Here is a 15,681-nt window from a genome sequence, read left to right on the forward strand (position 1 = left end):
CCTATTGACTTTAATATAATAGAAGAACCTTTGTTAAAATTTTCCTATTTGTTGTCTTAAATGTGAACTTTTACATCTTTCAAATAAAAAATGAACAAAAATTTAATCTATTTCTATTATTTTAATAAACTTCCTTGAAACTTAAAATAGACAAGATCATAACTAAAACTTAAACATGGTAAAATTTAAAATTTGGAAGACCTTTTTATTTGTAGATTGTAAAGATCTGAGTAAGCATCTTAAATTGGACTTGATGAACATCTTGCAAGCTATATAAATTTTAGAAAGAAAATAAGATTCTTTTATACCAAGAATCTTAATATTGATTTAGTGCAACTAATATAATTTAGAAAAAAAGTTCTTTTATAAAGACTTTGTTTCAATGTACAAATCTAATCTACTGTTGGAAGATCTAGATTTACTGTTACAATAATCTAAGACTACCTCTACCTTATATTTCTTGGAAGAGACTCCTGACTAGTAATAAAGGAAATCTACCTAGTTTGCCCCTATAAAATTTAAACATTAGACTTCTCCCACAAGAGCTTATCATCCTTCCCTTCCAGCATCCTCAAAACTTGAAACATGCTTGGTCTGTGATTTTCATCTTCCTTGATACACAACTGCCCTACTGCAAAAGCTCTCTTGACCTCCTCAATATCTACAATATGAGATATTCTTTCGTCCACAATACCCACTACATTTCCACTTTCCAATTGAGCCGCAGCCCAGGTGGGGTAGAATTGCATGCTCATTTGCATATGCAAGTCTACATTTCTCCGCCCAGAGATAATTTCGAGCAGCATCATTCCAAAACTGTAAACGTCCGCCTTGGGAGTTATGGGCAGGCCATAGATCCATTCAGGAGCCAAGTACCCTCTCGTTCCTCTCGCAGTTGTTAACACCCGGCTGAAATCTCTTCCCACTACCTTCGCCATGCCGAAATCTGCCACTTTGGGGGAAAAATCCACATCCAGGAGAACATTCTCGGGCTTAACATCACAGTGAATAATGCGATCTCTGCATTCCTCGTGGAGATAAACTAATCCCCTTGCGGCGCCAACAGCTATTTGAAACCTGGCCTTCCAGTTCAACACCTTTCCTTCCGAATCCCTCGTGAATAAGAAGGAATCCAGAGAGCCGTAGGGCATGTACTCATAAACCAGCAACCTTTTACTCTTCTCCGCACAAAACCCACGAAGCCTCACCAAATTCACATGCTGTATGTTTCCCAGCGTGCTTATTTCTGCCCTAAATTGCTTCTCTCCGTACTCTGATCCCTCCAATTTCTTAACGGCTACAAGGGACGTGTTGTCAGACAAGCATCCTTTGTACACCGACCCGAACGATCCCGTTCCCAACTTATGCTTGAAATCCTCCGTTGCAATTCGCAGCTCTTTGTAGCTGAACATCCTCAGAAACGCCGCCGCCGTCTCATCCTCCACAACCTTCTCCGCCGGCTGAACTGAACGGCGAAGCCTCCGCGCTACAAACAAGAGACCTAAAACGGCAATAAAACAAGCAACTGCTGCAGCAACTGAGATACAAATCTCACGGATTCTTCGTGTCCGAATCGATGAATGCTCGCCCAAATCGGGAGCAGCCAAGCGAATGAAAACAGAACTTCCATCAGAAGAATCGCGGGCATTCAACAACTCTCCAAACCATAATTTACAAAAGGAAGAACTCGAAATGGTGGTACTAAAAGCCGTGCAGGAGCAATTGTTGAGACAGGCGGCCTGGCAAGTCTCTAGCGTTTGATCTTCATGTGGGTACGAAACAGATCGTTCGATACTCAACGATTTGTCCGTCACTTGCAGAAAACCATCCGTGGTGCCATTCATGGCTGTGCATTTGACAGGATGTCGCCGAACGCAGCCGCTCGCCCACCACTGCTGAGAAATCCATGCACGCTTGTTTTTAGGGCTGAATCCCTCCAAACAGGTGCAAACCTCCATGTTTCTGTTGTTGCACGCTCCGTATTCCCCACATACGCCGTACACATTGCACCCATCTGCCGGTGCTGACCACACGATGTTCCACCCGGTCTCTTCAACCCAAAAATACATTCTCAGCTGCCCATCCATGTCCAGAACAAACCTCGCCTTGGCCGTTGCAATCTGCGGATCGAGTTCAAAGATCAGGTACGAATTTTCTGGAGAAACGGTCACAAATGACAAGGTGACCATCTTTTGATCTACCAGTTCAGGAAGATCGCTGAAATGTTCGCCAGTCCACTGTCCGCTGTACCAGTATGTGATGCTGCGGTTGTAAAACAGCAGAATCTGCTTGCTTTGTGGAGATGGGTCCATTCCGAAAGAGAAAAGTCCAGGGGTTGGATCCCAGCTGGTCCTCCATGACCTCAGTTGAAGGCCCTTCCACTGCTTTATCCCTGGCAGCCATGTATCTGTCGGATGCTTGAAAGTCTCCCAAACTATATTCTCATGAGAAGTATCGTACGCTGCTACCATGATGAAATTGCCGGAATCCAACATTGTTGCCCGAGAAGCTTTTACTCTGTGATTCGATGACCAAATTGATCGCCCTTCTGAATCGAACAGCCTGAGATGACCATCAGTAGTCAGATTTAGAGCTCCTCGTGTGTTTTTGAGAGGCGTTTTCCTATTCGCTACCCAGATAATGGTCTTCGCTGGAATCTGAGCATACCAGATGCCAATATACCAATTGTTGCAGGTTCCGTTGGGACTGAAAAACCCCAATTCAAAAGTGCCGTTCTTTGATACTATGGTTTGATTTCCAGAGATTGAGGCTCCAAGGTGAACGGTATCTGTGCCTCCATGAGCATAAACGTCCTGTGAATTGCAGTTTTGGAGCAGTACGAGCATTGCATTAACCACTGTCCAAAATAGTTTCAAGCAGCTCATTTCAATCTTTTTACTGGGCACAAAAATATGTGTTCTTAAAAAATGGGCATCTATATTCTAACAAAGAAATATGTCTGGGTGTGGTTGCAGCAACCGAAGGCAATGGATTCGATGCTTGAACCAAATCGATACAAACAAAAGTGAATCCAATTAGAACAGACGGTTGATGAAGATATAGAGTAGGTCCCCTGAATAGAGGGAAGGATTTAGAAAGGATTGAGAGGTAGACATGCAAAACACAAACGAAGAGAGACAACTGAAGGCATATGCCGGAGACTTCTCGTGTCTCGTGTTGATGTCTCTGGTGCCAACGTCGCTGTTTTAACACAATAATATGCGACTTCAAATTGAAGTATACGATTATATAAAATAGTATTGGACACCCTTTGTTTACTTGGCTTAGATAGCAAACTATATAATACTATAATCATTGCCAGATCTAAAGTTGTTGCGGATTTTTGGATTATTTTATCGTTTGATGTTCGAGTACAAAGCTCTTGAAAAGTATTTTATATTCTTATTTACTATTAAATTTTTATTTTTGGTCTTCAATTTTAGGGGTAATATTTTGTATATATTCTTAATCAGAATAATTTGTCAAAAGAATTATTAATATATGTCAAATAAATTTGGTAGGTTTGTTGTAACTTGAGGTTAAAGTGAATAACTACAAGTTATAAAATTTGAATGATTCTAATACACAAGTTAATTTGAGAGATACTTGCAAAATAAGAGTGCATGTATGACACATTTTAAAATCATTTTAGATTCACTTTGGTCCCCATTGTTCTAAATAAAAAAGAATAGCATCCAAATAACATATATTTACATACAAATTGGTCATTGATCCAAGCCTCTAGTTAACCCAACTTCATTCTATATTGCAAGAATTTGAATATGACTCTTATAAATGCGTACAAGTTTCTTGTTTTAACTATGAATAATTAAGTTGATGTAAACAATTATAGAAGTGATATTAATCTTAAATACAAACTAGTCTAATAGGATAATTAATTTTTTATTATTTTTTATTGTGAATAGTCCTTTTCTATCAAAAAATTAATATACTTGTTACAAATTCACAAAAAAGGGGTTAGGGGATACAAGATCACCTTGCAAGAGTTCACACGGCCGTACTCGAAATCAACAACTATTCATCGAAACAAAACATTAAGAAATCCCTCAGGCCGCCAAAGCAGTATCAGCCGAGGGGGGAGATATGATCTCAATCATTAAAACCCTTGTTATCCTTGGGGTTAGCGGGCAGACTAGGAATAGTCCAACCATCAGTAGCATCATCAGGAACCTTTTCTTTATCTTTAACCTCTACCCACAATAGAGAGATAGCCAAGTTCACGCGGAAAGGCCATTTTCCAAAAGAAATAGGAGGAGCACCAAGAGGGGGAGCCATCGAACCCGAGGACTAGCCAGAACCATGTCGAGGTAGAGAAGCCAAGCGGCGATGCTGCCAACCACCATCGCCATCACTAGTGGTGACAAGGAGCCTGAAATGTCCCCTTTTCTGATTTGATATGGTATTTCATGCCTCTAATCAGATTTTCAAAATCAAACAACTGATATCACAAAGATCCTCCAAATTTCTCAAGAAACCCCAAATCGGGTATGCCAGAAATTGTGCCAAAAGCTTCACAGCTTCACCAATTATTAATAAATTTGAAAGTGGACATTTTTACAGAAATTTCAGCAGCATAACAGCCTACAAAATGACATTTCCAGATCCGTATAACCTTTACACAACAATTCTCAAATGTAGGACAAAAACTATGCTCATCGGGCTCCCGAAATTAACACAAAAATGCCCAGAAACACTAATAAACTATCTCAGAAGTTTAATCACGTCCCAATACATATATTCAGCTCTATTTTAACAGCTTAAAGTCTGAAATATAGCAGCAACCAAAACTGATATGAAATGCTCAACTGAAAACACCAAACTCATGCAAAAAACACAACCGAAAACCCACAAATCTACAACTGTTCAGCACAAAGGCAAACTCTGTATGAGCATGCACATGGAATAGCTTCAAACTCCCGTCCTTAGCCTTCCTGGAAACCTGCAAACTCCCGTTCTTGGGTCTCCTTCTCCACAGGTTTGGTAGCCTCTGAAGAATAACAAAGAAATCAGCAAAATCAAGTTCTGGAATGAGCCCAAAATGCCTCCAAAACCCCTTAAAAGAGGGCATAACTTTAACTCACGTCCAAGAGAGGTTAATGAAACATATTTTAATAATAATTTTCATTTATTAGTCCAACGGTTTCCAAAGATTAACCCCCTTTTTCCGAAACTTCACTTTCTTGGGCCTGCCTGCCTTAGCAAAGATTATTATTTTTTAATTATTTGAAAAGGGGACATGACAAGTCCTCCCCTCCCCAAACATTGCTTGTCCTCAAGCAATGGCTGAACAATAAACCAATCAATCCACCTGGATCCCAAATGTAGTCATGAACTATACTACTACCAATTAACACAGTCTCCTGCAATATCCTCTGCAATATGACCAAGAGGAATCCATAATCAAACTGACAATTATAGCTCAACCAAACTCCAAAATCACCACCACCATAGTCAAAAACCCATGAGACACAAACTCTTAGAACATCAGAACCCAAGTAAAGTGGACAAATCAAACTGCCAACACAATAAATACCATCAACGCATCCCACTGGCCTATACGAAATGTACAATCCAACTCTGCAACAATGGTGAATGCTCTCATATGAAACTATACCAAGTATGGAGAATCCACACACTGTACAACTCCTGCAATCAACAAAACTCTGTAGATCATCGACCACTATCTCATAACCATAACTCCCATGCACCCCTGATGGTGAAAAGCCATCACAAGATGAACAACAAGAAATGGAACCCAAACCAAATGTTCCTACCATTAACTCCTCAACACAAGGATCAATTGCTAACTGATGTACATACCCTGCTGAAGCATCACTCCAAAACTCCTGCTCTAAGTCATGTATTATCAAGCTATCAACTGCAGGACCTATCACCATGTTGTGCCCATCACAACTCTCATCCCGAGGCATCAAACTATTCCATAACTGATGATAAGCACTAGGAACCAAAGTACATCTCTGTATCATAATCTCATTAACATGGTCATCAAAGGTAAATTGACGAGCATACCTCACAGTGTAATGCTGATAGAATGTGCCAATCTCAGTCAGTGGCTCAGACTGTAATCCAGATGAAACTAACTGCAATTGATCATTAACCATGTTGGAATTGACTACTATCTCTGAAGATATCACCAAGGGAGTAGTATTACTAGTAGGAACCATGCCAACTGTCAACTCACCAACATCACATATTCTCTTTGATACATCTCTAGTCTCTGTGCCATCAATACTAGAGGCCACCACCATGTCAGGCATACAACAATCTACTACAAAACCCAACTCAACTGAACCTGACTCTAGTGGGAATGAACCTGATATGTCAATGTTAGTATCAAGGATGGATGCATCCCCATCTCCCCTGTCTCTAAAAATCTCGACCATGGACATCCTCGGATCACCAAACACCATAGCTTGTGACTGTATAGAATCAGGTAAAGACTGTAGCCACTCTAACTCCATGGTCGCCTTAGCCAAATGAAACTGTGACTCCTTGAAAGCCAACTGTGTACTCTCAAGAATCTCAGAAGTTACCTCAAGTTGCTTAGTAAGCTCACTCACCTCATCTTCCTTGGCCAACAATGCATCATATGCTGTACTGCCCCACTCCATAAGATAATCTCTATCAGCTACCAACTGCATATAATTATGTCTCAAAATCTGAATAGCCTCCCATAAAGAGTGGATCTCTATCAAGGAAAGATAACTGCCTTCCTGCTCATCACTAGTAGGAGAACACCATCCATAAACTACTAACAACTGACGAGCAACATCAAAATGCTGGCAAGCGATAGCAATGTCTCGGTCACTAACTCTTAACTGATTAGGCACCTGATGGCACTGGCTTGACTGTCTCCTACAAACCTCCTCTGATGCACTGTCTAAAGGAGTATCCTCAAAGTCACTAGTCTCTAGAGTATTACAATCCATCTGTGAATTAAATCTAAAGCTCATATCAACATACGAAGTATCAAAAACATTAGCACTGCTGTCCAACTCCTCTGTACCCAAGGAAACTAAGTCTTCAAAACTGCCCACTACATCCTCCTGGATGTCATCAATGCCAATATGACCTTGGGACTCATCTGTACACACTGCCAAATATGAAATATCATCAACACATTCCAGCAAGTATGGTCGACTAGATATATGAACAAAGCCCAACACCGGTGTATAAAAACTAATACAAACATCGGATAAGCTCCTGGCACAAGAAAAGACAACACCGTGCAATCTGCTAATCAAATCCATGGTAGCACCCAAACAATCACTGCTACCAAAAAGTGTTAATGATTTACAGTCAACTGAACCCCAAATGCCAATATAAGAATCTTGAGTCCATATCTATAAACTAGAATTAGCTGGTAACTCAAGCAAAATCCTGACTTGAGTAATATGACCAATACCAACTAACTCCACATACCTGTCATGATGAGATAATGTAGTGACAATACTGTCTTCACACACCTTCAGCTGGCGGGATAAATCATGTGAAGTACTACTAGCCTCAACCTCATGTGACAAAGCATCTAACTGTGCCTGGTACTCTCTCTCAGAAAAGTCATGAATGCTCAATGTCTGCTCATCTACACCAGGTATCTCACCATCATGCACAACAACATCCTCATAATCATCATCCTTGAGGTCAAATCTATCTATCACTCTTTGACTAAAATCATCAAATGTAGTTACCTGATCATGACCTTGAGTAGTCATTCCATGATACCACCAATCATAGGCTGCATCTTCCAAGTGTAGACTTGCAATTTGAACAACATCACTCTCCTTCATGGGGTTAAGTGTGAAGAAGGTCTGTAATTTTTGTAGCCATGCTCTAGCTGAAATTTTATTTGTTCCATCAAAAGTAGGTGCTATAAGCTTGCTTATTTTATTTTTGAGCTCTCTTCCACTTATGTCATGCTCCCTTCTGTACTCTTTCTTGGGCATCAAAGTGTTCATCATATCCACATATTCTCTAAAAGGAACTGAACTACAAAATTCATCATCTAAGCCATTATAAGTAGCTCTTAATGTAATCAAGTTACCTGTAACCTCTTCCATAGGATTAATGGCTGGATTTGGTACTGGTGGCTCATCTGCAGGCAAGAAAATAGTTTTGGTTGATTTAGATGGTGTGGATTTCAGATTTCTTGGCTCCTCTGAAGTGCTCCCTTTCTCATTAATAGATGCAACTCCTTGTAGTTTTTCTGTCAATATTCGCAAAGCCTCTCTAGTTTCTGCCAAACTATCCACTGTTTGCTTTTGAGTATTTTGGATGTCTTGGAAGAATTTCTTTGCCATCTCATCTGGATCAGCCATACTTTTCCCTTCCTTGGATTTTGTACTTTTACTTTCAACTGGAGGTTTGATCAAAATTTCTTTATTCTTTTCTCACTGCAAATATCTTTTTTCTCTTTCACTTAGTTGCATGCAACCATAAATTTTGACATGCAGCTGATTAGAAGCAACATGCAACCACCAAATTCACAAAGAACTAACATGCATATGATTAGAAGTAGAATGCAACCATAAATTTTGACATTCAATATTTGGGTAGTTATCAAAACTGACATGCAAGATCTGGGTAGTTGTCAAAACTAACATGCAAGATCTAGGTAGTTGTCAAAATTGACATGCAAGATCTGGGTAGTTGTCAAAACTGACATGCAAACTTCTACAACCACCAAATTCACCAAGAACTAACATGAAAATGATTAGAAGTAGAATGTAACCATAAATAACATGCAGCTGATTAGAAGAAACATGCAACCATAAATTATGACATGCAAAATTTGGGTAGTTGTCAAAACTGACATGCAAGATCTGGGTAGTTGTCAAAACTGACCTGCAACTTCTACAAACCCTCAGGTTGGCAAGATCATGGCTTTGATACCACTGAAATGTCCCCTTTTCTGATTTGATATGGTATTTCATGCCTCTAATCAGATTTTCAAAATCAAACAACTGATATCACAAAGATCCTCCAAATTTCTCAAGAAACCCCAAATCAGGTATGCCAGAAATTGTGCCAAAAGCTTCACAGCTTCACCAATTATTAATAAATCTGAAAGTGGATATTTTTACAAAAATTTCAGCAGCATAACAGCCTACAAAATGACATTTCCAGATCCGTATAACCTTTACACAACAGTTCTCAAATGTAGGACAAAAACTATGCTCATCGGGCTCCCGAAATTAACACAAAAATGCCCGAAAACACCACACAACACTAATAAACTATCTCAGAAGTTTAATCACGTCCCAATACATATATTCAGCTCTATTTTAATAGCTTAAAGTCTGAAATACAACATCAACCAAAACTGATATGAAATGCTCAACTGAAAACACCAAACTCATGCAAAAAACACAATCGAAAACCCACAAATCTACAACTGTTCAGCACAAAGGCAAACTCTGTATGAGCATGCACATGGAATGGCTTCAAAATCCCATCCTTAGCCTTCCTGGAAACCTGAAAACTCCCATTCTTGGGTCTCCCTGGAAACCTGCAAACTCCCGTTCTTGGGTCTCCTTCTCCACAGGTTTGGCAGCCTCCGAAGAATAACAAAGAAATCAGCAAAATCAAGTTCTGGAATGAGCCCAAAATGCCTCCAAAACCCCTTAAAAGAGGGCATAACTGTAACTCACGTCCAAGAGAGGTTAATGAAACATATTTTAATAATCATTTTCATTTATTAGTCCAACGGTTTCCAAAGATTAACCCCCTTTTTCCGAAACTTCACTTTCTTGGGCCTGCTTGCCTTAGCAAAGATTATTATTTTTTAATTATTTGAAAAGGGGACATGACAGAGCCTAGGAGTGCGACATGCGTGAGTGACAAGCAGAGGAGTTGCAACCCTGATGATGGTTAAAGTGAAAAACTAAGAGTTATAAAATTTTGAATGATTCTAATTCATGGGTTAATTTGATAGATACTTGCAAAATAAGAGTGCATATATGACACACTTTTAAATCATTTTAGATTCACTTTGGTCCCCATTGATCTCAATAAAAAAGAATAGCATCCAAATAACATATATTTGCGTACCAAGCTTCTAGTTAATCCAACTTCATTCTAAACTGGAAGGATTTGAATACGATTCTTATAAATGTGCTCAAGTTTCTTCTTTCAACTATGCATTATTAAGTTGATGTAAACAATCATAGAAGTGATATTGGACACCCTCTACATATTAATCTTAAGTACAAACTAGTCTAATAGGATAACTAATTTTTATCTTAATGTGATTAAGATGTACAATTTAGTGTTTCTTTTAGTATTATTGTTTATTTTGATGTTTAAGTAAGACATTCTTGAAAAATACTTTACATTCTTTTTTCTCGATTATTTTTAAGTGTTATCTTTCCTATATGTTTATACTACCTCAAAAAAAATATTAATGTTAATTTTTTCATCACACAAATTTCACTAGCTTGTCATGACCAAAGGTTCAATTGCATGATCAAGAGTTATAAAGTTTTAGAAGGCGTAAGTATATTGGAGCTGAATTTGGTGGACACTTAAACTTACAAGATTAAAAAGTGCATGTCTAACACATTTTGAACATTCATTTAAGACTCACTTTGGCCACTCTATTATCCATTTAAAGACTTGTATTCAGGAGACACATGTGTTAACTTTGGCCATTGGTTGAAGCCCCTAGTAAACCCAAGATATAATTATTTTATATTTTGCTGTTAATCCCAAGTTGAATTTTATATCAAACCTTAAAATAGGCTCAAGTCAAATAAATCCCAACTATTCCACAATAGAAAAGTTCTATTGTGCCTTCAACTAATCTACATCAAGAGTGCTCGCAAGAACGAAATATCTTCTAACTACAAGATTTCAATATTGTTGACAAATACCTTTGAGATAGAGCTTCATCCTAGCACACCACACTGGGTAATTATCCCTTCTAAACTTAATACCTTCCTTTCTCATCATCTTGGATCTTTTCCTCAAGTCGTTAAGCTTCACAAAATAGGAATAGAGATCTTATACCAATTATTAGTCGTAAGGAATCATATTATTGAGAGGTAGGGTGAAATGGTAATTACCCAAATAATCACCTTTTCAACCTTTAACTGATAAATAAATTAGTAACAATAAATTAAATAAATTACCACATGAAAACATCCACACATTGACTGATGCAGGAGCATCCTAGGTGTAAGAGCAATCTTGCATCACCCAAAAATATTTTCATTTTAGTCTTTTCTATTTTAATAAGGAATAGTAAACATGGTGGTTTCTATTTATGGGAACTTGCTATTTTTACTAAGGTTGTCATATGAGCTTGGAATGTTCTCATTTTCTATAGGAAGGTTCATTTTAGAGTTGTAATTCTACCATAATAATCTCATTGCTCAAGCATAAGTATTGGAGAAGTTATTACACATTTTTGGTGGAAAATTTTGCAGAAAAATCTTTAAGCTCACCATTGGAGGCCTTAGAGTGCTCAGATGAGGTTTGAAAACTCAATGAAAGGGTGCTTATGTAGTTCCAAGTCTATAGAAAATGAGCTAGTGTTTTCGAAAAGTGCATATAATAGCAAATTTTAGCAATGGCTTGAGAGTTATAGCCTTCCGATGTTGGGCTACCTGAAATTCCTAAAATAAATGTTAAATATGTATTTGGCCAACTCTATATGTATTGTTAGGGTCTTTTGGCCCTAGGTATTAAGTTTCTTTGTCTAGAACTTTTCGAGGCAGCATAAAATTTCCTATTTAAGAAAAGCCCAAACATTGTCTAGCGAAACTTTAGGGTTCACAGCTTGTCTTGCAAATCGCTGTAATGAAGGCGCCCATGTGGGTTAGCAGATCTAGTGGATAATTGTATGGTGGTTGTAATGATGATCAGAAGAACAAGGATGAGGCTAGAACTAGTAGTTAGATCCAAAGGGGAAATAATTGCAATCGTTTCCATGATCAGAACAATAGAGATTAGTTTGGAAGAGGTAGAGGGCAAGGATCTAGAAGAGGAGGCTTCCATGGAAAATGTTCACTACGAAGTAGAAGGGCATAGAGAATTTGAATGTACCTAGTGCCAACAAAGAATAGGTCAAAGAGCAGAAGGCCAGGCCATAATTGTCCATGTTGATAAAGATGCCAGATCATCACATTGTTAAGATGCTCAAAGAGGATAAGTCCTAGTTAATAGAAGAGTCAAACTGAGTGGTGAGAATGAACTTGATCAAAGAAGGAGCTTGTTTCACACAAGATATAAATGTGAAGATATGTGTTGTGATGTGATCATTTATGGTGGAAGTAATAATAATCTGTTGTTATAAACGATGGTCACCAAGTTGAAGTTGAAGAGACAAAAACACTGCATCCATACTATATCGCTTGGGTGCAAGATGACTACAAGGTCATTATTAATGAGCAGTTCTCCATGAAGTTCAAGATTGGAAGTTACCAAGATGAGGTACTTTGTGATATCATACCTATGGACATATGTCATATGTTGTTGGGTAGGTCATTGAAATTTGACAGGAATGTTGTACACAATGGGTGAGAAAATACCTACACTCTGACCAAGGATGGAGTGAAGTATAAGTTAAAGTTGTTGAATGATATAGAAGAAACTCTATGTACTAGTGCTAGAATATGTTATTTTGATGGTAAAGAGTTTCTCAAAGGTAGGAAGCATGAGCATATGTGTTTTTCTATAATTCATAAAGATAGTAAAGAAGAAGTAGAGGAGGTACCTGCAGAAGTTGTAGACATGCTAGAAGAGTTTTCTGATATTGTGTCAGATAATGTACCTGATGGATTGCCCCCCAATGAGGAAGATCAATCACTAGATGGATTTGGTTCCAGAAGCTAGTTTTCCAAATAAGGTAGTGCATAGAATGACACCAATAGAAAGTGAAAAGTTGAGTAGGCAAGTTCATGAGTTGTTGCAGAAGGGGTTGATTTGAGAGAGTTTGAGTCCATGTGTTGTACTAGTAGTATTAGAATGGAGGATGTGCATAGATTCTCACACTATCAACAAGATCATGATCAAGTACAGATTTCCATTGCCAAGAATGGATGATATTATGGACTATTTGAGTGGAGCTAAGTATTTCACAAAGATAGATCTGAAGAGTGGGTACCATTATATTCGTATTAGAGAAGGTGATGAGTGGAAGACTGCTTTTAAGACCAAAGAAGGATTGTACGAGTGGTTAGTCATGCTTTTTGGGCTAACCAATACACTGAGCACTTTCATGAGGCTCATGAATGAGGTACTAAAGGAGTTTATGGGTAAGTTTTTCATTGTTTACCTAGATGATATTTTGATCTTTAGTAAGACATTGGAGGAGCACTTGATCCATATTCATGAGGTGTTTGATAAGTTGAGGGAAGAAAAGTTGCTGATAAACCTGAAGAAGTGCGGTTTTGTAAAGAAAGAGTTGGTGTACCTGGGATTCGTAATCTTGGTAGAAGGTCTGAAAATGGACCCAGAGAAAGTGAAGGCTATCCTTGAATGGCCTACTCCAAGGAATGCAACTGAGGTAGATCTTTTCATGGGCTGTCTAGTTTTTACAAAAAGTTCATAAGAGATTTTAGCAGCATCTATGGACCCCTGACTGAAACAATGAGAGGGGTTAGGAAAGAATTTAAGTGGACTATAGGAGCAGATAATACTTTTAATCTATTGAAATAGAAAGTTACTGAGTAGCTTTTTTTAGCACTTCTTGATTTTAACAAGGTGTTTCAAGTAGACTATGATGCTAGTGGTACTATAATAAGAGGTATTTTGAGCCAAAAAGGTAGAACTATTGCTTATTTTAGTGAGAAATTGAATGATGCAAAAAGAAAATTATTTTTTATGATCAAGAATTTTATGCTATATTTCAAGCATTGAAGAAGTGGACACACTATCTTCTTCCTAAGGAGTTTGTTTTGTATGCTAATCATCAAGCTTTGCAATACTTGAATAGTCAAGGAAAATTAAACCAAAGGAATTTGAAGTGGGTTGAGTTTTTGTAGAGTTATTCATTTTTTTTGAAACATAGGAGTGGGAAGTCTAACAAAGTTACAGATGCTCTTAGTAGATGACAACTTTTTCTAACAAAAATGTAGATAGAGGTGGTTGGGTTCAAGGAACTCAGTACTTTGTATCTAGATGACCTGATTTTGGCAAGGTGTAGAAGGCTTGTACATAACCTATTACACTTGACATGACAAAGTGGTTGGATTTCATGATCTAGGATAGTATGTTGTTTAAAGGAAGCCAGTTTTGCATTCCAAAAAGTTCAATGAGGTAGAATCTCATCAAGTAGAAGCATAATGGAGGATTGGTTAGACATTTTGGTAGAGATAAGACCATTTCTTTGGTTGCTGAAAATGATTACTAGCCACAATTGTAGCAAGATGTGAAGAAGTTTGTACAAAGTTGTAGAGTATGTTAGATGGCAAAAGGAGTGAAGCAATATATAGGGTTGTATCAACCATTATCTGTACCAAAAAATCCATGGGAGGATGTCAGCATGGATTTTTTTCTTGGATTACCGATGACACAATGTGGGCATGATTATATTTTTGTGGTGGTTGACAGGTTTTCAAAGATGACACATTTTATTCCTTGCAAGAAGACTAGTGATGTTGTTCATGTGGCAAAGTTTTTTTTTCAAAGAAGTAGTGAGACTACATGGTCCATCAAAGAGTATAGTTTTAGATCGAGATACCAAATTTATTGGGTATTTCTGGTGTACATTATGGAATAAGTTGAAGACAGATTTGAAGTTCAATTCGTCACATCATCCAAAGACTGATGGATAGATAGAAGCTATGAATCACAGTTTGGGAAACTTGATGAGATGCTTAGTTGGAGATAAACCAAAAGGATGGGATATGATTTTACCATAGGTAGAATTTGCATATAATAATTCTATCAATAGGAGTACTAGTAAATCACCATTCTAGATTGTATATGGGAATAGTCCTAGAAATGCTTCTGAATTGAGGCAATTGGATAAAGGAGAGATAAGTAGTGTTGAAGCAGAAGAATTTGCTAAACATTTGAAGAACATCCATGAGGAGGTGAGAAAGAACATCATCAAGATGAATACATAGTATGAGGCTAAGGAAGATGTGAAAAGGAGGTATAAGAAATTTTAGATTAGAGGTGAAGTCGTGCTTCATTTGAGAAAAGAGCATTTCTAGTGGTTACATGTAATAAGCTGAAGATGAAAAAGTTTGGACCATGCAAGATAGTGAAAAGGCATGATTTTGGAAATGTGTATGAAGTGGAGTTTCCTACTAAATTAAATATTTCATAGATTTTTAAAATTTCATATTTGACAAAGTATTATGAAGGAGGCAATTGGGATGAAGTTGTAGAAGTTTAGTGGAGTATTCCAATAGCTAGTTTGGTTACAAAGGAGATTGAGTAGATATTGGACAGACATGTTGGAAAAAAGTACCAAAAATAGAACTTATGAGGAATATCTAGTCAAGTGGAAAGGGAGGCTAGTAGGGGATTCATCATGTCTAGCAAGGGAGGAGGTTAACTGTCTTGGTCTTCCTTTGAACACCTAAGACGTGACAGAGTCACTTCTCAAATTACCTTAGGTGTCTGATGTAGGAGCATCCTGGGTGTAAGAGCAATCTTGCATCACCCAAAAATATTTTCTTTTTAGTC

At 37.8% G+C, this 15,681-nt stretch overlaps 1 pseudogene; it reads right to left on the reverse strand.

The window, feature by feature from the left end:
• Nucleotides 1-513: 513 nt before the first annotated feature.
• LOC149554089 (G-type lectin S-receptor-like serine/threonine-protein kinase At2g19130 pseudogene) lies at nt 514-2,885 on the reverse strand (annotated as a pseudogene).
• Between the last annotated feature and the right edge of the window lie 12,796 nt (nt 2,886-15,681).

Source organism: Cupressus sempervirens, chromosome 6, assembly GCF_028749045.1.
Source record: "Cupressus sempervirens isolate cs-2001-9-10 chromosome 6, ASM2874904v1, whole genome shotgun sequence".
In the NCBI taxonomy this organism is placed as follows: domain Eukaryota; kingdom Viridiplantae; phylum Streptophyta; class Pinopsida; order Cupressales; family Cupressaceae; genus Cupressus; species Cupressus sempervirens.